This window comes from Trachymyrmex septentrionalis, unplaced genomic scaffold (assembly GCF_001594115.1).
Source record: "Trachymyrmex septentrionalis isolate Tsep2-gDNA-1 unplaced genomic scaffold, Tsep1.0 scaffold63, whole genome shotgun sequence".
NCBI lineage: Eukaryota > Metazoa > Arthropoda > Insecta > Hymenoptera > Formicidae > Trachymyrmex > Trachymyrmex septentrionalis.
Window position 1 is genome coordinate 1,054,909 of NW_017305811.1, and position 288 is coordinate 1,055,196.

Sequence of the window (288 nt, forward strand, 5' to 3'; positions counted from 1 at the left end):
GGGAGGCGAATGTAACGACGCGGTTCGCGGTGAGAGCTTATAGTTTATGTTATAAATTATTATTATCGTATTTCATAGGAAGAATAAGATTTATTGAAACACTAGAGATTACAGCTCGTGCCGGGCGGTATATCACGCACTCACACGCATATACGCGCCCGGCTTAAGCTCGAGTACCTTCCCGCCACCACTCGATTAACGATAATCTTTTTTACACCGATGTTACGTGAGATCACAGCTAAAACTACCACGCGCCTTTCGAGTTTCCCCCCCCCCCCCCCCCTTTTC

The 288-nt window shown here is 47.2% G+C and overlaps 1 protein-coding gene across 3 annotated transcripts in view; it reads right to left on the reverse strand.

The window, feature by feature from the left end:
* The window catches only part of LOC108753041 (protein bric-a-brac 1-like), a 340,929-nt gene that overhangs the window by 278,619 nt on the left and 62,022 nt on the right, over positions 1–288 (reverse strand). The gene's annotated exons all lie outside the window — the stretch shown is intronic.